General features: G+C 37.6%; 1 pseudogene; it reads left to right on the top strand.

Annotated features, from left to right (window-relative positions):
• Positions 1-240: 240 nt before the first annotated feature.
• Positions 241-23,861, top strand: LOC110201375 (WD repeat-containing protein 5 pseudogene; annotated as a pseudogene).
• The last annotated feature ends 261 nt before the right edge of the window (positions 23,862-24,122 follow it).

Here is a 24,122-nt window from a genome sequence, read left to right as displayed (position 1 = left end):
AGCTATGTTTCCTGGTTGTTCCGTAAGGAAATGAGCTTTTCAACCAAAGAAAACATTTTAGAAAACATTGTTGCTTCAGTATAATACGGAAACGGTAGCAGCAAAGAATAGCCATGAGGCTTTTTTTAAATGATCAAACACAGGTTTTGCTTTCTCTATGAAGCATCTTGGTTGAAACTCTGAATTCATTTATCCATTCATCCTTAAACACCTTAAGTTTGACTTACTTGTTTCAGAACCATGGCAACAAAAGAGAAGAAACCAGAGGCAGAAACCCCAAAAATGCAAGCTCCACCTTTTTTCTCATCAACCAATCAGAGCAAGCTTGCACCTGTAAAATTGAACTATGCATTAAAATTCAGACTAGCAGGGCACACCAAAACTGCATCTTCATTAAAATTTAGTCCAATTGGAGATTGGCTAGTAAGTTCTTCTGCAGATAAGATAATTAAAATCTGGGGATCATATGATGGAAATTTTAAGAACAATGTCTGGGTACAAACTCAGAATCTCAAATGTTGCCTGGTCATCGTCAGATTTTAATCATCTTATCTGCCTCAGAATAAAACTCTTAATATATGGGATGTTAACCCTACGAAATGTCTAAAAAAAAATTGATGGCTCACTCATTACATCTTTAGCTGCAATTTCAAGCCCCAATCAGACATCATTGTTTTAGGTTCTTTTGATGAAAGTTTAAAGATATAGGATAGGAAAATAGAAGATGCCTCAAGATTTTACCTGTTCATTCTGACCCAGTTTCATGTGTTCATTTTAATCATGATAGATCCTCGATAATGGCAAGTAGTTATGATGGTATCTGCGGAATCTGAGATACAGCATCAAGTCAATGTTTAAACAAATTATTGATGATAATCCCTCTAGGTCTTTTGTGAAACTCTCCAAATAGTAAATCTATTTGTGCTGCAACTCTGTACAACACTCTTAAGCTATGGAACTACAGTAAAGAGAAGTGCCTAAAGACGTATACTGGCTATAAGAATGAGAAACTCTGCATTTTTGTTAATTTTTCAGTTACTGTTGGAAGTAGATTGTGTCTGAGTCAGAAGATAACCTGGTTTCCATTTGGAACCTTCAGATGAAGGATTGTACAGAAATTACAAGGCCACATCAACGGCATGATTTCAACAACTTATCAAGCCACAGAAAATGTGACTGCCTAAGTTGCATTAGAACAAGATAAAACAAACTTTGGAAGAATGACTTTTTCAATGTCATATTAGAAACTGTATCAAGAAGAAGTAGATCCTGTAAGACAAGAACTAAAACATTTGAGAATGCAGTTCCTCATTACAAGGGAAAATCCCCCTTTTTCTTCCCTGGAATGGGTAGCCTAATGAAAAGAAACAACACCTACTTTATTCTACAAATGGATTATTATCTTTTTTATTTCCTTCCTTCTTTTTTCTTTCTTTGTTCCTTCCTTCCTTCCTTCCTTCCTTCCTTCCTTCCTTCCTTCCTTCCTTCCCTCCCTCCTTCCTTCTTCCTTCCTTCCTTCCTTCCTTCCTTCCTTCCTTCCTTCCTCCCTCCTTCCCTCCTTCCTTCCTTCCTTCCTTCCTTCCTTCGTTCCTTCTTCCTTCCTTCCTTCCTTCCTTCCTTCCTTCCTTCCTTTCCTTCCTTCCCCCTCCTTCCCTCCTTCCTTCCTTCCTTCCTTCCTTCCTTCCTTCCTTCCTTCCTTCCTTCTTCCTTCCTTCCTTCCTTTTCTTTTTTTCTTAAGGGGAAAATTTTGCTTATATTACTAGAAAGTCCCAAAAGACTTTGGTGATGTTCCTTGCCAACTCTCCTGATGCCAAAAGAAGAGTTTTGATTTATATTATGTATAAACTGAGTCAATGAACACCTAAATTTCTATTTTTTATTACAAAAGGGTAGATTTCATCATATCATGAATTTTTCCTCAACTAAATGTTCCATAGCTTTTTAGAAGGTGTCACTTACACACCCAGTTCTACAATCATCTAAGTTTCTGGCTTTCCATCCCCCAATTTCACTGGTCTTGTAGTTAAATATCTTTTAATATTCTGTTTAGTTAATTATTTTTTGTTATGTGTGTTTAATAGATATTGTTATATCACCAATTATCCACTTTTTTCTACATATCATTAATTCCTGCTTCTGGTAGTTTGCAGCACATTTTGAAGTCTTTCTAGGGGTAAGGGGGGGGGAACTTCTCAGAATATTGTAGTTTTTCATATAAATACAACTTTGTATGGAACTGTGAATGGCATAACTGTGTACTTTAGCCTCCATAATTTCCTGTTTGTCACTACTGTTTACAATATGACAGTGCCATATGCTTTTATTTTTTTAAGTGAGATTTTATGTATTTAAAAAAATGAGATGTGTCTGAGCAATATTTTGTGTTGTAAAAAAGACCTGGAACATTTAATGAACCTCAGGCTCAAAGTGAAGTGAGAGAATGACTTGACAGGCAAAGAGGCTAATGTTATCCTAGACTAGATTAAGAACCACAGAATCTCAGAGGCCATCTAACCCAACCCATACTTGAAAAAGGACCTCATCTATAACATAGCTAAGTTGCCATCCAGATTGTTTGAAGTCCCGATGAGAGGGAACTGAGTGTTTTCCCAGGCAGCCCATTAAATTTTTGGAGAGTTCTAATTATTAGGAAGTTTTCCCTAAGATCAAGCCTAAATTTGCCTCTTTGCAAATTCCAGCCATTATTTCTAGGTCTGCTCTCCTTGGCCAAGCAGAACAAACCTATTTTTTCTTAACCATAGCAGTCTTTTAAGTAATTAAATTGTTTCCACCTAAATCTTCTCTTCTGGAGCAATAGTCTCCAAACTATTTTGGTTATACACTCCTATCAATTAAAAAATATAGTCTGCATGCTCAAACATTTTTACTGCCAAGAGAAAGTGACATAGGCTTCCAATACATTGAGTTATCCTTTATGGGGAACTTATGAGAGGACATAGACAATAATCACCCAAAATGGGCAGGTACAAATGGCTTATGCTCTTCATTATTGGTGGGAATTATCAAATTGATGATATCACAGATTCATTTGTGCAAGTATACAAATAATACTGGATTAATATATTATTACATTATAAAACATGATCTTCCACTACATCCAGGACCATCTCTAGTCATCCTGATTTATATCTTGCCACTGAACCCAGATGGCTCCAGAGGAGAAAGTGAGGCTGGTGACTTTGCACAGTTCTCCCTCACTTGAATACAACTCACTTGCAAATCATGGCATCATCTTCTTGATGCCATGGTCCTCTTCAAGAACAAAGGACAAACAACAACATTATAAAACATAGAGGAAATAGATATTTAAAAAAGAAAAAAGATGAAAAGTAATATTTTAAAATTTATTTTATTTGTTAACATTTTTAACTCACTAAAAAGTTATTATTAGTAACATTTTAGCGGGACAAATGTGATTTAATATGCTTCATTATTTTTTAAATCTTAGTTTAACATTTTGTGATATGGTACATTCCAAGTTTATTTTGATAGTTGGTTTGAATGGCTATCAGAACTGAAAAAGATATTTCACGAAGATGCATATATCCAAGTGAAAAAAAAGCATATCCTTTTCTGTTCTTACTAAACTATGATAGTCATTCAACAGTGGATTGCTAATTATACAAGAGTTATTATTGACACTTGGCTAGTAAATTCCCATTTTTCTGATGTCAATTGGTTGTTCTTGCAAACTGCTAGGAAGATGTTGGAATTAATCAGTCAAAAAGCATTAATTAAGTGTCTAATAAATGTTAGGCACTGTATTCGTCACAGTGCTAGGCTTTATAGAGATAAATGCAGCCTATATAAGCTCTGAGGACTTCTGTCCCAAATCCCACTCTCACAGATAAGGTTCAGGTCCCAGGGCAAGGTTGATCTTCCTCTTAGAGCACTAGGAGTACCCTGGAGGAGTCAGGTGTGATTTTTTAACGCCATAAGTTCAAGATTCCATTAGTGTGCTTCTCCCCACCCCACATGTCTACTCAAGATTTTCAGTTGAGAATCATTTTAGTCAGTCCTAGACTTAAGAAGCATTTAGAAAGGGATATTTATGAATACCCCCTTTTTTTACTGGTATTAATTGAATAATAATTATTAAATATTAACAAGAATATAAATACTCACAATTATTAAATATTAAGCATGTGTTAAATAATGTTATATATTGAATAAATATGTATTAATACCCCTTTTGCTGATATTAGCTAATTTAATAATATTAATAGGACTATAAACATTCCTAAGTATTTGATATTAATAATTTAGCAAATGATTTATCTGTTGAATAAATATTTACTAATAATCTCTGTTACGAGTATTAACTAATTTAATGACTAGTGTTAAATATGAATAAAAACCTAATCATTCACAATTATTAAATATTAATTATTTATTAAGTGAATAATGTTGCATATTTAATAAATATTTACTAATATTCCTTTACTAGTAGTGACTATTTAATAATATTCATAATATATAAAATCCAAAATTATTAAATGTTTATAACATCAAATTATTTAATACATTTAGTAAATATTTACTAATATTTCCTTTTTACTGGTATTAACTAATTTAATAAAGGGGTGATTACTAATACTCTTTTTACTGGTACATTAAGAATATTTCACATAAGAAATGCTTCTGAAAGTCTGTGACGTATTCTCTAACAAATATATACAACCTCCAAATGAAAGTAGGCTCTACCCTATTTCTCACCTGGCTGCCATGCATCCATAATACATGGTGCCTCTGATTCATTCCTTATCACAGGTGAACCTGTAACTGGAAAAAACTATTGACAAGATTATGACTTTGTGAACTTTGAATGGTTGGAAGAATTATCTTATCATAGAACTATCATAACTAAAGCAACTGCAGGCAGTAACAGAATCCACCAAAGGTAGTAGCAGTGACTGGAATAGGAAAAACAGCCTGCAGATGGAAGTGTAAAGCCAGTCACCCAAGGATGGTGGTAGTTTCAGGAGTTTTCTGCCAGAGAAAACTGCTCCAGAGCCTCTAGAAGAGTCTATGGACTCTAGAAAGTCACTAAGCCATTAGTTATAACTAAGGGACCACCTTATAAGGACTACACCAAGGTAGAAAAGGACTCCCACAGCTAGGAGTCCCCCTTGGTCCTGTTTTCACTATATATGTGCCTCACTGGCTTTGTGCTTTAAGTCTGAGCCCACTCTCCTCAGGCATCTTCTACACACAAGGGGAGAGAAATGACCCTTGTTTGGGAGGATTGTTTTTGTAACAACTGTTTTTGCTATTACTTCTTAGTAAATGTCTTTTGCTAAAAACTGGTTAACTGGTTAACATACTGGAGCACATTGGATAGGGGCTCATGAATAATAGTCTCTGCAGCCAGAATTCCTCAATGTTGCCTGTAGAACCCCAGGAGGAGAAGTAATATTCTCTCCTCTGAGAACCCAATGTGCCAATGCACTATGAGATGGGCTAGTAGACCTAGTGTGGGTACTATATATTCATCACACTTTTATATTTGATTTCAAGACGAGTCTGAAACAGTGCATTATAGTTGTTGTCCCATCATTTTAGTCATGTCCTTCTCTTCATGACCCCATTTGGGGTTTTCTTGGCAGAGATACTGAAGTGGTTTGCCATTTCCTTCTCCAGTTCATTTCACAGATGAGGAACTGAGGCAAACAGGGTTAAGTGACTTGCCCAGGGTCACACAGCTGGTAAGTGTCTGAGGTGAGATCTGAAATCAGGAAGATGAGCCTTCCTGATTCCAGGCCCACAAATCTATAAACACGATGCCACTTAAGGATAGATGACTCTCTTTGGAGTAATGAAGATCTCCAGAGGTGGTGTTTCAAGCCTGCTGCTGATGTTTCTGAGTGACCATGGGCAAATCATTTAAATACTCATGACTGTCAACAATTCTAAGCAACTGTAAGTTGCCTATGAGTTGCCTACCAGTATCAAAGAGGAGAATTCCCTCTATTGCATACATGAAATCACAGGTCTAGACAACCCCAACTTCAGCCTATCCCAGGACATAATACTACCCTCAGATATTATAAGCAGTAATATTTTTTATTTTAGGCTATTCACAGGATCATTGGATTCAGAGCTAGTTAGTCCTCAGAGATCACCTAGCACAGACTCTTTATTGCAAGATGAAGAATATTTATTTTGGTTTGGTTAAAAGAAAATTAACAGGGGCAGCTAGGTGGTGCAGTAGATAGAACACCAGCCCTGGAGTCAGGAGGACCTGAGTTCAAATCAGACACTTATTAGCTGTGTGGACTGGGCAAGTCCCTTTCTCCCATTGCTTCAAAAAAAAAAAAAAGAAAGAAAAGAAAATTAAAAAAGAAGAGAGAGAGAGAGAGAGAAAAGAAAGAGGGAGAGCGAAAGAGAGAGAGAGAGAGAGAGAGAGAGAGAGAGAGAGAGAGAGAGAAAGGAAGGAAGAAGAAAGAAAGAAAGAAAGAAAGAAAGAAAGAAAGAAAGAAAGAAAGAAAGAAAGAAAGAAAGAAAGAAAAGAAAGAAAGAAAAGAAAATTAACAGTGGGTAGTTTCAAGGAGAATATCTCTATCCAAGACAGACTCTGGAGACAGCCACTTTAGAGATGAAGAGGATGGATGGGTAAATAGGTTTTACTTCTGGAGAAACCAATAAAAGAACAATAGAATATCCAATAAGTCAATACATATTTACTGAGCATTTAGTATTAACGAGGCACTGTGCTAAGGGGTAAGGATAGAAAGAAAGGCAAAAACCCCCCCTCTTCAAGAAGCTCACATTGGGAATGGGGGAAACACCATATAAAGTACTGTGTACATCCCAGTTATATATAGTATACACGGGACCTAATTTTATTAGGAGCATAGGACTGTGAAAGGCTACTTGAAGAATGTAAGATTTGAGCTGATTCTTGAAGAAAGCTAGTGGAATACATGGAGCGGGTAAGATATAAGGAAGACTGAAAAGGTAGAGTTCAGATTGTAGAGGGCTTTAAAAGCCAAAAAGATTTTCTATTTAAATTTGGCGGCAACAGGGAGCTACTGCAGTTTACTGAGGAGGGGAGTGACATGGTCATACCTGTGCTTTAAAATTTTCACTTTGGTATGAGGTAACTAGGTGGCGCAGTGGATAGAGCACCAGCTCTGAAGTCAGGAGGACCTGAGTTCAAATGCAACCTCAGACCAAACACTTGACACTAGCTGTGTGACCCTGGGCAGGTCACTTAACCCCAATTGCCTTAAAAAAAAAAAAGAATATCACTTTGGCAGTTAAAGATGAATGGAGTGGTAAGATACTTAAAGTAAGGAGACCTACCAGAAGATTGAGGTGAAAAGGGCCTGCACTAGTGTGGTGGCTATAAGAGCAAAGAGGGGAGGAGGCTAGTACCCCCCTCCCTTTCCAATCTTCTTATGTCTTCCTTATTTCCATGTACTCTGTAATCCAGTGACTGGCTTCCTTGCTGATCCTTGCATAGACATTCTATTTTCTAACTGAGTGTTTTCACTCATGCCTGAAATTCTCCCCCTCCTTATCTCCTCCTCCTAGCTGGTTTCCTTCAAGTCTTGGCTAAAGTCCCTCTACTTGCAAGAAGCCTTTCCTGATCCCACATAATGCTTCCCTCTAAGATTATCTCCAGTTTATGCTGTATAGATCTTTTTTGTCCATAGTTATCCACCTGTTCTCTCCCCCATTTGACTGTGAGCTCCCCAAGGGCAGGTGCTATTTTGTGGGGTTTTTTTGTTTGCTTTTTCTTTCTATACCCAGCATCTAACACAGCACGTGGCACCCAGTAGGCACAAAAAAAGTGCTAGTTGATTGACTAATTGGATGTGTTGGGTTTAAGATGCTCATCATTACTAGATATTTATTTATGAGTGATTTCCAAAGTAGAGTATGCAAAATTATCCTTGGAGGTACACAAACATATTAAAACATGTGTATTTATCAGTCTTTAAAAAAAGAAAAATTAATGTGATTGATAAATTGATTGATATTGGCACCCTCATTTGGTCCATATATCAAAAGCTTAGTGCTTCCCATGCTCCTGAATGGAAAAACTGGGAGAAATGATATAATAAAATGCAATTCCCAATAAAATGTATTGGGACTGCATATGTTTCAAAGGCAGGGCAGGTTTATTCTATAAGCAGAAAGGCTTTTGTGCTACACAGATAGACTCCTAGTGTGGCAGGGCAAGCAATGAGCACACCGCAGATGGTTCAGGTAAATCAGCCCTATAATCCTGTTCCTTTGGTAAATAGGAGAGGTGATTGTGTCTTGGCCATCCCGGCTGGCCTCAGCCTGACGCTCCACACTCAATACTCTCTTCCCTCTTCTGGATTACCCTTTCTGACCCTAGCACCTCCCCAGTGCAGCACCCTGAGCTGGGCTGGGCTGGCTATGACCGCAATGGACTAGACTAAGCAGCTCCATCCACTTAGTTCCACAAAGCCCCAGTGAGGAAGTCACAGTAAATCTTTTGGCCAAAGAATGATCTCGTTAGAGTGGGAGAGAGACCTGTGAAAATTCTGGATGTAAACCACAATGTTCCACCTTTGTATATCCTGGTCCCATTTTCCACTGATCATAAATCATTTCCCTTCCTTACCCTACTCTGTTATTCCTCCCCACCCATTCCTCCATTCTGTCCACTCTAATGGGCAGTACAGTTATCCCTTCCACATCTCAGGGGTTAGGAACATAGTGCTGCAGCGATCTGGAAAATCCATGTAAAATTTTTTGGCCCTCCCTTCATACCAGAGAAGAAGTGTGAATTTTTTTTCCTTTTATGAAGTATTTACAATACCTTATTGTAAAATTTGGGTTAAGTATTTGGTCATAGGCTATATGTAGGTCAATGTTAAGTAAAAATACTATATGAAAAGGAAATAAAAATACTAAACATATATTTTATGCATTTCTCAGTTTCTAAACTTCTTTTTGTGTTGTCTGCTGGCCTTCATGTCTTGTCTGCAGCTTCCACAAAACTTCTCCAAAAATTCCCATTTAACTTCTTATGCTGACCCCTGACATATGGAAACCGCAATGGGGAAAGTCAAGATGTGGAAGGGATAATGGTACATACTTAGAAAGTTAGGACCAGGGATTTTGTAACAGGAATGGAATCCTAGAATGGCCACAATTTGAAATTGTTTTCTGTACCTAATGGTAACTCAACGAATGTGTTTATGGAGAGGATGGGGAAATGGTAATGGTATAGTCATTAACATTGATAGACTAATAGATGTAAAATTCAGGAAGTAGAAACCAAATGGAACAGAGTTCAGCTTAAGGTGTGTTTTTGCTCATTTGGGCCTGATGGTGTGATCTCTAATGCGACTAAGGTCAGGCTCAGAGAGTACGAAGAAGACAAAAGCAAAGGATTTCCTGCCTTCAGGAGTTTACCTTCTACTGGGGGAAAACAACACACACACACACACACACACACACACACACACACACACAGAAAAACAAATATGAAATGCATAGGAAATAAACCCAAAGTAATTTAGGGGAGAGACTAGAGGTAGAATGTTAACAGCTAGGAGAATCTGTAAAGGCTATTTCTGGGAACTAAGGACTTTTGTTTTTTAAGTTGTGAGTTTTTTTAAGGTTAGGGAGGAAAACTTCTGGACATAATGAGATGGAGAAGAAAATGATACCTCTTCACTAACCAATCACCCTATTACCCTTAAAAATGGTATTTTGTGAGTTCAAGAGATTAAGGTCTACAGATTCTTCCCATTTTAGCTATAACAATGATTAGAACAGAATATTTTAGAATTTAGAACTAGACAATTGAATTATTGTATCACAAAATGTATTTTTTAAAAATAAAATTCTCAAAAATAATTAAAGCACATTGTTATATTGTGTTCACTAAAGTATTGTTATTGATAAAAATTTTAAAGTGAAAGCAAAAAGGATTTTTGTACTGATAATGTAATAAAATGATCTAATATATTGTTTACTTCTTGTCCTTTTTGAAATTTTTATGTTGGGATTGTTTTAAAATTCATGTAATAGATATATTAGTACATATATAACTTGTAAGCCTCTATATACATATGTAGGGGCAGCTAGATGGCACAGTGGATTGAGTGCTGGACCTGGAGTCAGGAAGACACATTTTTCTGAGTTCAAATCTAGACTCAGACACTTATTAGCTATGTGACCCTGGGCAAGTCATTTAACCCTGTTTGCCTCAGTTCCTCATCTGTAAAATGAGCTGGAGAAGGAAATAGCAAACCACTCTAGTAACTTTGCCAAGAAAACCCCAAATAGGGTCATGAAGAGTTGGACACAATTTAAATGACTGAATAACAGCAAAACATATATAAACAATTTGGGTGTGTACCCCCAAAATATGTGTGTATATGTAGGAATAAAAATATATAACTATATACTGATACATTCATGTATATTTATATATACCTATACACACCTATATATAATGTGTAAAATTTTTGAGTATGCACTCCTTCAAAATATGTGCTATATATATAACTCATATTTTGAAGGAGAGCATACTCAAAAATTTTTTATTACTGATAGGTGTATGTGATCAAAATTTTAAAGATCACTACTGTAGGGTTATAACCAAGAGCAAATTACCTTTTTAATAATATAATCCATGCCAAAGTCTGAAGCCAACTGTGGAAATGGCCTGCTATTGGACTATATCAGGAGTTCTTAACCTGGAGTCTAAGAACTTGTTGGGCTTTTTTTTTCAATTTTGTAACTATATTTCAACATAATTATTTTTCTTTGTAATCTTATATATTTCATTTAATGGATTTTAAAACATTCTGAGAAATGGTGCAGGGATTTCCTCAGACTGACAAAAGAGGTCTGTAATGCAAAAATGATCAGAAATCTCTGAACTAAATGACTGAGCTCTAAAGCATATGATTCTATGATCCTATCCCATTAACAGAAATGTTGACGGTCTGAACTAAAGAGTGGTGATTTCAAGCTAGACTACAGTAGTTGCTAATTTTGTTGCAACCAGCACTCTTTTCTTAATTCTGCCTCATCCCGAAGTATGAGGTGCGATAAACCCTAATCCTTTCCATTGGTGCCCTTTTCCAGCTCCCAGAGTGATACTTCAATCTTTCTTGGCTTCATCAGTCTATTGTTTGTTCTCAAAGAAGACCAATGAGATCAAGAAAGCGACTTGACTTGCAAGTGAATTGGATTTAAATAAGGCAAGGCTGTGCAAAGTCATCAGCCTCACTCTGTCCTCCATAGCCATCGGAATCTAGTAGCAAGACACAGGTCAAGACAACTGGTGATGGCCCTGCTGGGCTTCATCACATTTCACACCGAAGTAGGATAAGTCAGCCTTTTACTTACTATTAAGGTGATTCTATATAGGATCCAAACTTATAAGGAATTATTCCGTTTCTTGGCTAGAAGTCAGCAGCATATTAGAGTGGAAAGAGTAGGATCTGCTGCTTACTCCCTATATGACTATGAGCAAGTCACTTTCCCAAATCTGGGCTTCAGTTTTCTCATTTATAAAAGGAACAGATTGGACACAGTCAGAGGTTCTCAAACTTTTTAGTCTTAGAATGCCTTTACATGCATAAAAATTATTGAGAATTCCCCCAAAGAGTTCTTATTTATTTGAGTTGTAGATATCAATATTTTCTGTATTAGATTTGAAAATAGTATTATTATGAAAATAGTTTGACCTTGAAAACCCTCTGAAAGAGTTTCAGGTCCCCAGGAGTTCCCAGATTACACTTTGAGAACCAATGAAAGAAATGATCTGTATATGACCTTACAGACCTTTAACTATAACTGTCTCATTTTCCTAGACTATAAAATCTATGAGGGCAATGAAGATGTCATAAGTATCCTTTTAGTTCCCTCAGCACATAGCACAGAGCTTTGCCATTAATAGTTATCAAGAAAATGAAAGAATCTTACAAATGAGGAAAGTGGGATTCAGAGTAGGTAAATGACTTGCCTAATGTCAAATAGGTAGTTAGGGGCAGAAAGGGAAATTTCATTCAAGGCATTTTACACTCTCAGCAACTGCATCACCATCTACTTCTCTCCTGATCTCCAAGGGGAACAGTTTTCTATACATTCCCCTGAGCCACCATCCCCAATCATAGAAAAGAAACAATTGTTTGTACGTAAGTAAGTAGTGTCCTGAAAAGCCAAACAATTTACTGAAATTATTTGCAATACTCCCTAAGATAATCTTCCAACTGGAAATGATCTATATATGCTTGAAAAACTATTGTGGAAACAATGCATTGGTTATTAAGTATCTCCATCCTACAGGGTCTTTAACACTTAAATCATTCAGAGGCTGATTATCCAGTTTGTGAAATATCCAAACCCTTCATTTCTCTACTTTCCTTCTGCTGCCTGACTTTTGGTCATTTCACAGCTCATTACCATTCTCTCCCCAGGGAAATAAAAGCAAATGTAGCTCAAACCAGTAAATTTTTCAAATGGCTATGGTAGAAGTAGGTAAAGTTATAATTATTAACTAAACTAAAGCTTTAGTTAGACATCTCTTATTTTCTGCAAGGATGCAATGAGCCTGTGCCAGGTGCTCTGGAAATCTGGGGGACACAAATAAATATAAGATATAGTTCCTGCCCTCAAGGGTCCTATCATCTAGTTAGAGAGGCATGTACACATGAAACAATAAAATAACTATGCAAGACAGCACTAAATCAAGTTCTAAAATGTGTTAAGCTGAGGGAGACATCACTGAGTCCTGATTATCTGAAAAGGCTTTGTGGAAAAAGCAAGACAAGCTAGACTGTGAAGGATGGGATAGAAATGAATAGGCAGAGAAAAGGAGGATGGGTAGAAAAGTATGGGCAAAGGCTGGAAGATGGAAAAAAGCAAGGTAAGTTCAGGTGATAGGTGGGCAAGGCTAGTTTGTAGGTGGCTGTGAAAACCAAGTATAATAATAACAAGAACAAGAACAATAATAACAGCTAGCATTTGTGGTTGAAGATTTGCAAAGACATAGATTTTTATGGTTTTTTTATTGATGTCTTCTGTTGTTTTTTTGTTATTGTTGTTGAATCATTTTTTCAGTCATGTTTGACTCTTCATGGCCCCAGTTGTTTTCTTGGCAAGGATACTGAAGTGGTTTGCTATTTCCTTCTCCAGGAGGAAACTGAGGTAAACAGGGTGGAGTGACTTGCTCAGGGTCATATAGCTGGTAAGTGTCTGAGGCCAGATATATAAATATATGTATATGTGTGTGTGTGTTGTATATATATATATGTATTGTATGTATATATATATATATATATGTATTGTATGTATATATGTATCTGTATCTGCAAACCTTAAACCATAAACACTATTATTATTATTAGACCTTAAAATTTGATCCTCATCACAACCATGTGAGGTAATTGTTATTATTATCCCAATTTTACAGATGAGGAAACTGAGGCTGAAAGAAGTTAAGTCACTTGCCCTACATTACACAACTAGTAAATGTCTGAAGCAGGATTAGAAGTCAGGTCTTCCTGACTCCAAGTCCATATTCTCTCTACTGCTTTATTCTGTAGACACTGTGGAAAAGCTTGAATATCTTGTTTGGTCAGGTGCTCTTTCTCAGTTTTATTTTTCCTTCCTAACTGCTAAATGAGCCAAACTAAAAAATTAAGTCCTAAGCCATCTACTTTTCTTGCTCTGTGCTCTCTCACACAGACAAATGTTTTCTCATGGATTCAACCAGCACATCCATGCAAACGACTGCCAGATCTCTAGCTAAAACCTTTCCTTCTCTCTCTGAGCTCTAGCCCTTCATCTCTAGTTACCTACTAGACATTGTCATCTCAACATCCCCCCATCACCTCTGAGCATTATTGGATCAGGCAGCCTGGTTGTGTTGGGACAGGGATTACAGGACCTCAGACACATAATCAATCAGATGTCAAATCTCACTGCTCCTCCCTCCACAGCCTCCTGCACATCCAACCCTACTTCTACGTAGCTGGACCACTTTAGTTCAGTCTCTTACTGCCTCTTGCTAGATTATTGCAACAGCCCTCTAATTGGTTCTCCGGCTTCCAGTCTGTTCTCCAGCCCATTCTCCATACTGCTACCAAAGTAATTTTTCTTAAGCGTGTCACACCCTTACTGTAGTCAGTAGCTATCAATTGCTTCTAGGTTAAAATATAAACTCTCCTTTATCTTTCAAAGCCCTTTACAAACTGGGCCCAACCTATCTTTCTGGCCTCATTGAATATTACTCCTCCTCTAGCACTCTGTGATCTATGAAAACTGGCTTTTTTTCTGTCCTTCACACGTGACACTCTGCCTCTCTCTGTTCCTTTGAAATAGCTAGTCCCCATGCGTAGAATGCACTCCTTTCTCTTTTCACCGGATAGAATTTCTCTCTTCCTTCAAGATACAGCTCAAGCACCATGAAGTCTACATGAACTCTTCCATGATCTTCCCAACTACTCATACCCTTCCCCCAAATTCTCTTGTGCTTGTTTACATTTATATTCTTTATATTTATTCTATATATATAGTTATATATGTACTTGTCTCTGCTGTTAGAATGTAAACTCCATCATTAGAATGTAATTGTTTCATTCCTTATATTTTTATCCTCAATTCATAGCCTGTTGCCTGACACATAGTAGGCACTTAAATGGTTGTTGATTGATTAATTTGTAAAATGGGGGTGGGGGGGTCTAGAGAGAGGCAACATGATATATTGAATGGAACACTGGACTGGAGTCAGGAACACCTTGGTTCAAATTTGGCCTTGGACACTGATAGGCTATATGGCTCTGGACGAGGCACTTTATCTCTCTGGGCCTCAGTTTCCTCCTTTGTAAAATGAGAGGGTTAGACTTAATGGCTCCTAATGGACTTGATAGGCCATTAATGGCTATCTAGGACATAGAAAAAGGCCTAGACACTCATAAGATTTCTTGTAGCTCTAAATCTATGATCCTACCATTTTATGAATAGATGACTTTTGAGGTACCTTCTAGACCACTATGATCTGAATTTAAGAGCTAGAAAGTACCTTTGATACAGGCAGCTAGGTGGCTCAGTGCACATAGAGTGTTGGGCCTGGCTTCAAGAAGACCTGAGTTCAAATCAGACCTTAGACACTTACTAGCTGTGTGACTCTGGGCAAGTCACTTAACCTCTGTTTGCCTTAATCTACTGGAGAAAGAAATGGCAAACTACTCCAGTGAACTGCAATAAAGAGCCAAGAAAACCCCATGGACGGTATTGGCATACTAGGGTCCACAGGGTCACAAAGAGGGGGACATGACTGAACAACAAGAGACTTCAGATATAATTTTTGCCCGAATCAAATTGAACATAGGTAGAGACAGCTCATTTTCTCCTTAATCCTACTGCCTTTCTGTATTTCCATTTCTTGTCAATGTTACTAATGAAATTGGTTTTTTCAGAAAAATAAATTTGGGTACTAAGTATAAAATATAGTAATAAGGAAAGACATTAGGGACACAGATATTATATAAGATGCTAAAGCAATAATCTAGTTCATTAAAAATAATCTAGGTTTGCTCTGAACATGGGAGAGGCTTAATAAATGCCTGTTAAATTGAAATAAGAATTTTTAAAAAAAGACACCAGAATAGTGTGAAGGCACTAGCAGAAACGGAAGAGAACGGATTAGGAAGGAAGATTCCATGGGACTTGATGACTAATTAGACAGAAATTGGGAGAGAATTAGGGTTGAAAGATGGTACTAAAGTTTCCGGTATGGGTGACAGGGAGAATGATGAGGCTTACAGAAATAGCAAATTTAGCTAGGAAGAGTCAGTTTGAGGCTAAAGATGGTAAGGATACTGGTAAAGATATCATTTTAAACAGTCTGAATCTGAGGTGATGTGGGACATCCAAGTATGAATCAACTACATAAAAGTAATACTACCTGAAGCAATGTGGAACAGTGCAATGATCCGTAGATTTCAGAATCCTAGGATACTGGAATTTGAATGGACCTTAAAGACCACCTTGTCTAACTCATATTCAAAGCTAAGAATTTTTGTATGAGGACCAAGAGTCAGGAAAGATGCCTTCTGTAGATTATTTGGTAGTTTCCAATAAAAAAAAATTAGGTATATGAGTAAGATCTTGCACTACATATTTGTAATACAAAGATAAAATGAACAATAGCCCCTGCTTTCAAGGAGCTAACATAGAGAGGATATACCATACAGACAGATAAGTATATACATGATAATTTTAGGAGGAAGAAACCACAAACAACTCATGAGATCAGGAAATGCTTCCCTTATGAGGTACCACGTAAGCTGAACCCTTAAAGGAAGAGGTGGAAGTGAAAAGGGAGTGTATTCTTGGCATGGAGGATACTATATGCAAAGGAACAGAGGCAAGAGATAGAATGCCAAGATCATGAAACAGCAAGGAGGCTGCTTTGGCTGGAGCATAAAATTCATGAAGGTGCATTATGGCAACTAAATGGTACTGCCGGACAGAGACTAAAACTCATTGCCAATGATGACAAAATCTTGGGCAAGACACTGAAGACCACAGGACCATAGGATGTATTTTCCTCATTGGTACCCATTGATGGCAAAGGATACAGATGAGAAAAATCGATCTGAGAAGAAATTGGCTGGCTAAGAAAGTGGTGTTTGAGAATGGGATGTGTCCTTATAGACCACTGTTTAAAATATAGAAATGACAGATTCCTGATCAGAGATTGAGTGCACCTAATGAGGCTGGTTAAGTACGTATTTGTTGGGTGTGCTGCTCACTTCACTCTCAACTCAACTCATTCTCTGGACTGCTCCACCTCCCTACAAGCAATCTTACCTTCCCTATCCATGCACTAACCCACCCCTCCTTCGCCTTTTCAGTTTCCCTTGATGTTTTATATTCTCCTATTAGAAATCTCCTTGAGACTAGGAATTATTTTATTTTCTTATATTTGTAACCATAGCCTCTGGCATTGTGCCTGGTATATAATAAGTGCTTAATAAATGCTTTATCTATCTCCATATATCTGTGTCTATCTAGCAAATCTGGTCAAAAGGGCTTTAAACTAAAAAGGATAGGGGAGGGAGATAATTGCCTATGTATATGTTTAAGGTAGATGCCATATAGAGGAACTACACAGAAATTCACAGGAAACAAAATCCAAGAAGAACCAGTAGCAAAATTCCTGGCCTCTACACACAAATGCCAAAAGTTTAGGTAACAAACAAGAAAAACAGTCTTAGTGCAAGGGAGAAATCTGTCCTCAGTGGTCTTACTAAGACTTGATGGGATGAAACCCATGCCTAGAATAGGGCTCTGGATGGATATATCTTATTCAAAGGAAAGGGAATCAAGAAAATGGTATGAATGATTAAATAAATGAAGAAGCATTTATTGAGTACTACCTATGTGACAAGCACAAGCACCAGGGACTCAAGGACAAATGCAAAGAGCCCTCAAGGAGTTTAGACTCTGATGGGAGAGATAATACATAGATGATTATATAATAAACTGCTTGAAGGCTAAACTCCAGTCTTATCCATTAGCATGACTGTGGACTTGGAATTATGCTGACCATCTGGTGGCAGAGGATCAGCACAAACTCAGCCAGACTCTTCCCATGAAACATATTGTGGAGGAGCAGGATATAACAGAGGGAAAGGCTGGCTGAGAATACCTTAAATGGGATGATGAGAAACAGGCTAAGGGAAGAGAATATAGTTGCGCTGAGGTTCATACGATTTAAAGCTAGAAGAAGTGAAGGGAGTATTAAAATAGTCTGATTTTTGCCTATGGAGAGTTAGGATATAAACTGGAATTTTTATCAGAAACAAGAGGTATCATAGCAAAATTTGAATCCACAGATACTAGAATCAAGGAATAGGGGTCAAGATGCTGGAAACCAGATTATAGAAGTGGGCTGGGCTTCCCAAAAAAATGCTTTGTTCTGCTACTGTTTAGGACTGCCAAGTGAGACTTTAATATGCAAATTGATTCTATCTTCCCAAGATTAGGGAACCAATTGGAACTCAACCCCTTACACTCACTATCTATTAGATTGTAAACTTTTATTTCATTCCTGTATCCCCAGAGACTAACACGGTATTTTGTAATAATAGATATTAAACTTCAGAAGTTGGCTCAATGCTTCATATATAATATGCTCTTAATAAGTTTCTCAACTTGAATTGAGAGGGCATAGAAAGAGAAAAGCAGAGGATTTAGGACTGATTCTTTTTTTTTTTTGGCTAGGCAATGGGGGTTAAGTGACTTGCCCAGGGTCACATAGCTAGTAAGTGTTATATGTCTGAGGCCAGAATCGAACTCAGGTCCTCCTGAATCTAGGGCTGGTGCTCTATCCACTGTACCACCTTGCTGCCCCAATTTAAGACTGATTCTTGAGGAATGCCCACACTTATAGTTTTCTTATTTTCAAAGAAAGTATTTAAAGCAGAGAAATAGTGAAGAAATGATCAGAAAAATAGGAAAACCAGGATAGTATGGAATCAACAAAAGCTAAGGGAGATTTTCATGATTGAAATTTCAAAAAAAATCCCATTAAAAAATTAAATCTATTTTTTTTCCAATTTAAAGAAACAACAACCATGCTGTCTCTGTCCCACCTTCCCTCTTCTCTACTAAGAAAAAAAAAATCCTTGCAATAAATTTGCGTACATAAGCAAAACAAATTCCTACATTGGCCATGTCCAAAAGATATGTGTCTCAATCTACACCCTTAATCCATCACCTTCTATGTCAGAAGATGGCTAGCATGTTTCATCATGAGACCTCTAGAATCCTGTTTAATTATTTTGTTGATCAGAGTTCTTTCAAAGTTGTTTTTTCTTTACAATGTGTGTGTGTGTGTGTGTGTGTGTGTGTTAATATATTGCTCTCTTGGTTCTGCTCACTTCATTCTATCAGTTCATAAAAGTTTTCCCAGGTTTTCCTGAAGTCATCCCCTTCATCATTTCTTATAGTACAATAATATTCCATTATATTAATATACCATAATTTGTTCAACCATTTACCAATTGATGGGCGTTACCTTGGTTTCTAGTTCTTTGCCACCGTTAAAAAAATGCTGTAAATACTTTTGTACATGGGAGTGCTTTTTCACTTTCTTTGACCTCTTTGGAATATAGGCATAGCAGTGGTATTGCTGGGTCAAAGGGTATGAACAGTTTAGGAATTTTTTGACATAGTAACAAATTACTTTCCTGAACCAAATCACAGCTCCACCAAAAGAGTATAATGTGCCTGTCTTTCCCAGGCGCCTCCAGCGTTTGTCATTTTCCTTTTTTGTCAACTTTGACAATCTGATGGATCTACAGAAACTTAGATTTGCTTTAATTCGCATTTCTTGAATTATTAGTGATATAGACTTTTTTTTACATATGGCTTTTGCTACTTGGCATAAAAGCTTTTGATAAAGTTTGTTGTGTTAGCCTTATGAATAAGATGGTAAAAGGTAAGCTAGATTTCATTTCAAAAAGCATTTGTTAGCACTCCAGTACAGCTGGAGATACAAAACCAAAACCAAAATAGACTCTGCCCTCAAGGAACTCACATTCTTCTGGGGAAATCATTAGATGTCGATATAGCCTGAAAGGCTTCTTAGTGGAGTGCCTTAGAACTCAGTTCTTGCCTTGTTGTTTACAACTTTTTTTTAATCAATGTCTTGGATGAAGACATAAAAGGTATGGTTATCAAAACTGCAGAGGAAAGAATGCTGAGAGAAACAGTTATGATAGACAGAAAAATAAAGTGTTTTTAAAAAGTAAAAATTTTGAATGGCTGTTATATACCAGAGAATTTATTTTTGTTCATCATTATTCCAGCAGGAGGGCCAGGACAAATGGATGGAAGTTTTCAGAATATGGAGACAGTTTTCAAAATAATCAATTAGAGTTGCCCCAAAGTGGAAGAGAATGACACTATGACAGTGAGTACCCCATCACTGAAAGTATTCAAGCTGAGGCTATATGACCTTTTGTCAGAGACGCCGCAGAAGAAATTCCTGCATTGGTTTGAGAGATTGTATTAGGGGACCTCTAAAAGTCTCTACCAATTCTGAGATTTATTATTCTAAGGGGAGAAGTGGCATATGTATCCCCAGGACTGCCACTAAACTCCTTTGTGACCTTAGAAAAATTTGTTTACCTCTCTTGACCTCAATTTTCTAATTTGTAAAATGACACAGTGGATTAAAATATAATCTCTTTGTGCATGGAATTGGGCCTGAGAATAGGCTATTTATTAAATATATCTGCTTTCTAAAGGGCTGGATGAAGCTTTCCAAAGTGGAAGACATTTATTTAGAACTATTCAAAACAGAAATGTCAACACCCTTTCAAAGAGGCCTGTTAGTGATGCAAATGTGGACTTATCTGGATTTGTGATAATCTTAATAAACAAAAGAGTGAAACCATTAGAAGTTACTAGTGGCACCACTGTCAGGCTTTGAGACTTTGTCTTTGTGATTTACAAAGGCAGAAAAACATAGTAAAGCTGCTTCTCATTTTGACTATGTTATGTTTGACCTACTAACATTAGAATGCTAATCATGCTAATGATTTTTGAATAGCCTTAACCATTTTACTTTGGGCTAAGCAATGGCAAATTTGTAGTTTTTGCAAATAACCTATATAGTTTATACAGAAATACTTGCAAAATATTCCATTCCAAAACCCAGGCTTAAGACTTTTCTTAATAAAGCAGGAGTCAATATAAATTTATTGAAGTACCAGTAATAACATTATTATGAGGTACCAGTATAAGATATCCCCCAAATAGTATAACAAATTAAGCTGCTATACTATTGATGCTTTAAAGTACATAATTGAAAACTAGCAATAGCAAAGTTTTATTTAACATGACATTTACATACTCCCTTTCCCATCCCACATACTAAAATCTGAAAGGTTAACTCTTTCAAATAGCAGAAGAGGCTTTCATTTGGAGACTAATTTGGAACAGAGACTCTTTGGGATATTCAGTGCAAATAATAATGTGGTGGCATTATGGCTTGGGTATGGAGGGTAATGCATTTTTTCCATTGGAAGGGGCCTTAGGGAATCATTTTATCCAATCTTGTCATTTTACAAATAAGGAAAGTGAGGCTCAGACAGGTGAAGCTATGCTACTTGCCCAGTGGTGGAAAGGACATTTGATTTGTAGTAAGAGAATTTGGGTTCTAACCATCACCCTAGCCTTACAATGAGATGAGATAAAATATCTTAAGCACTTGAAAACCTTAAAGGGATAGCTCTTTATATATGTAATTATATACATTACTTTTTTGTGAATATATAGAGAGACAGAGAGACAGAGACAGAGACAGAGAGACAGAGACAGTATGTGTCAGCTTTTTAAATTTGATTTAGTAACACACACTCTGGGTGTCAGTTTCCTCATATGTAAAGTGAGTAGCATTGGACTAGCACTTAAATGATTTCTACATTTCTTTTCAGATGTAATTCTATGATATGACTTCTTTGGGTTTCACACCAAGCTTTCCGTACCTCAGACAAGGAGGAAGTAGCAAAGCCAGAATGCAAATACGGGTTCTCTGACTGTGCTCTTTTGACTACACCAAGTTATTATGTATAATTTTGGCCAGAACTGAAGGTTTGGAAAATGTAAGGGAAAAGAGGCAGGCTGCTTGACTTATTTTGTTATGCTTCTATTTTAGCCTATTAAAAAAGTTTAAGAGGTTGATTTAGAGATTAAAAAGTCTGATGTTGAAGGATTCTAGAAAGGTGTTCCAAAAGCAAAAGTATTGCTCGGGGGCAATCCATGGCAGGCAGCTTATGGATCAAAGCAGCCAAAAATGACCAATGAGACAGACAGTTCATTGGGAGTTGAAAATTAATATTACATCATCTACTCATTTTCTTAGGATCAGGTTTTTAACTACAGTTGGATAATCTATCACAACAGTTTAGTTTTTGGAATAATTGCCACACAGGAAATTTACACATGGCATGAAGCTAGGCTAAAAAAAAATCTGGGCTTAAATTTTTCCCAGATCATAGATTTAGGGCTGGAGGAGAATTTAGGCACCCTCTAGAACAACTACCCTCATTTTGTGCATGAAGAAACAGAGACCTAGAGAATTTAGTGGTGGCCTTAGAGTTGGGAAGAGCTGGGCTGGAAACCCTCTTCAGACCCTTTACTAGCTGGTAAGTCATTTAGCCTTTCCCATTCACCAGTTCCTCATAAATAAAATGGGGATAATTATAGTGCCTTCTCAGGATTGGTGTCAGGATCAAATGAGATCATATATGTGAATCATTTTAAAAACTTTAGAGTGTTACATTAATATTACTTACTATTAATGATTTGCTCAAGATAGTAAGTAGGAGAGCCAAGATTGAAACCCAACGCTGGATCCAAATTCAGGGTTTTTCCCCTTGCAACTTATCAGCATAATTTCATTATATAGAGTGGAATGGGTCATTTCCACGCCCCAGTAGCTGGATTTCCTCACCATCTCCTCTTCGCATTGTTAAAAGTGCCTTACTTCCTTAGTCCCATCATTTCACATTATCTTAGAGCCAGAATAGGCCTCAGAGGCTATCTATTCCAACCATATTTAACTAGTAATCATTCTACAACTTTCAGAGGTAATCATCATCCTGTCTCAGCAGATGAAGGAGGATTTCTTTCTTTCTTTTTTTTTTTTTGGTCAAATCAAGCCAAAATGTCCCTCCATGCAACATCAACCCGTTCCTCTAGTTCTGTATTCCCTCTTCTCATTTGTGACAGCCCTTAAATAGTACAGAGTTCTATGAGGGCCAGAAAATCAGGGCACCTCTCCAAATTCTCTGCCTCAGTTTTCCCCATCTTCTTTGCGGGGAGAGGTACTCTGGGTGAGCCAGAGTGTACCTACCTGTAATGAGTTTCAGAGTGGTAGACTTCAGTGCCCTCAGTTCGGTGGCAGCCAGACTAGCAGGGCACCCTAAGGCATGTATGGGGGATGGGGCAGCTTAGTTTTACTTTGCTCTGTTGAAGCACATGGTATGAAAACCTTGCAAAAACATGCACAGAGCTGTACTCTGATTCGTCCATCTGTAAATTCCCCTAAATTGTGTTTAATGAGGTGTTGGTGAAGCTAAAAAAATTTTAAACTATTTCAATATAAATTTTACTTTGTAATCCTATATATGTAATTTTATTCATTTACAAATTTATTTTGAGGAGGGCTTCATGGGCTTCACCAGCAAAGGGTCCATGGTGTCTTCCCTCTAAAGAGTTTAAAAATTCTCATAGGTTGAAAAGATTAAGAACCACCGCCCTGAAAGACTATGGTTGTCTTGCAAAGAAGGCTGTCGTAGCTACTGCCTCACTTACATACCAGGATGGCAAGTTACAGTAATATTGTTAAACCAGGTTGGCTGGGCCACCGGAGACAGACGAGTAGAAGATACTGCAGTCCTTGATGGAGCCAGCTTGAGAGGCCATTGTTAAATTCGTATATTTCAGTGTGTGCATTTACACCTCAGAAATCCGCAAACGTTACAACTCAGGGCTCAATTGTTTTGATTGTCTGGCAGATAAAGAAATGTTAAAAATGTAAGTTTAATAACTTAAAAAGCAGGTCTTGCGCACATTGCCCCGCCCCGATTGTTAAACATTCACCAGCACACCCTAGCTAGTCTCAATTCCCCCTCTTGCTCCTCGGATCCAGTTGGTCACAAGCATTTATTAAGCACCATACTATGTCAGCCCATAAGCATTTATCAAGTGTCTACGACGTGCCAGGAGCTAAGCGCTGGAGACATAAAGAAAAGCAAAAGCCAGTCCGTGCTCTAAGGGAGCTCACAGGCCTACTACGTGCTTATCAGCATAACTAGGTTGGTTCACTCTCGCTCCCCATAGGCACGAACCTCGGGCTAGTGCCTAGGGAAGGGTAGATGGTTAGGTTGCCCCTAACCAGGCATGGGAGGAGGAGGGAGAGGGGCGAGGGGGGAGGGAATGAGAGGAGGCCGTTGGAACGCGCAGGCGCGCGCGCTGATCAGGCTCGCGGATCGGGCTCGCTCACCACGGCAGCAGCGGCGGCTGCGCCGTAGCTCCTAGTTGGGAAAAGGGGGAGGAGGGAGGGAGGATGAGTCGGA

Source organism: Phascolarctos cinereus, unplaced genomic scaffold, assembly GCF_003287225.1.
Source record: "Phascolarctos cinereus isolate Bilbo 61053 unplaced genomic scaffold, phaCin_HiC Scaffold_2;HRSCAF=192, whole genome shotgun sequence".
Classification (NCBI taxonomy): domain Eukaryota; kingdom Metazoa; phylum Chordata; class Mammalia; order Diprotodontia; family Phascolarctidae; genus Phascolarctos; species Phascolarctos cinereus.
The sequence above is the reverse complement of the archived record's forward strand: the minus strand, read 5'-3'. Positions and strand labels throughout refer to the sequence as shown.